A 761-nucleotide genomic window follows, 5' to 3' on the forward strand; every position below is an offset into this window, starting at 1 on the left:
GGACAGGGAGGCCGAGGAGTTTTCTTTCCCTCTGCCCCCCAGATGAAGGAGCATCCAGCCTTGGGCACATCACCTCCGCAGGAGGTGGGCGAGAAGAAGTGTCACCCCGGGCTACATGGTGACCTGTCCACCACCACCAGACCCACAGCATCTGGTGGATCAAGTCCCAGCCCCAGCAGACAAGGAGGACAACCAAATACCTCGTGGGGTGAAAAGGGGGAGAGGAGAAGATCCCAGAGAGACTGTTGCTGGCCTACTCCAACCATTTCATCGTAAGATTGTATTACTGGGTGGATTGACTGTTACTTTTTTTTTTAAGATATTAGCTGTGTGAGGATAGTGAAGCTATTAGCTATTCTCAAACTAAAAGCAAGCACGAACCACCACCATCAACCCCTATGTCCTCAGCCTGCCGGATCGCAGAAATCTGGGAAAAAGAAAAAAAGTAAATACTTTTCTTTTTCCCATCACAATCTTAAAATCAGCCTCTTCCAGGAGGGCAGGACTGGAGTCCAGGCTGGAAGACGGGCAGGGCGGCTTGAAACCCAGGGGAGAGGCAGGTAAAGAGCCCCGCGGTGACCGAGTAACGGGGGGTGAGTCTGGAGAACCGGGGCGACAGCCGGGGCGGAGGATCGGTGTCGCCGGGACGGTGGATCGGTGTCACCGGGGCGGAGGATCGGTCTCACCGGGCGGCCTCCCCTGCCCGCCCTCAGGTGGCCCCGGGGCCACCCCTGTCCCTCACAGCGAGCCCCGTTAACGCC

This window comes from Calidris pugnax, unplaced genomic scaffold, assembly GCF_001431845.1.
Source record: "Calidris pugnax isolate Ruff unplaced genomic scaffold, ASM143184v1 scaffold211, whole genome shotgun sequence".
Taxonomy (NCBI): domain Eukaryota; kingdom Metazoa; phylum Chordata; class Aves; order Charadriiformes; family Scolopacidae; genus Calidris; species Calidris pugnax.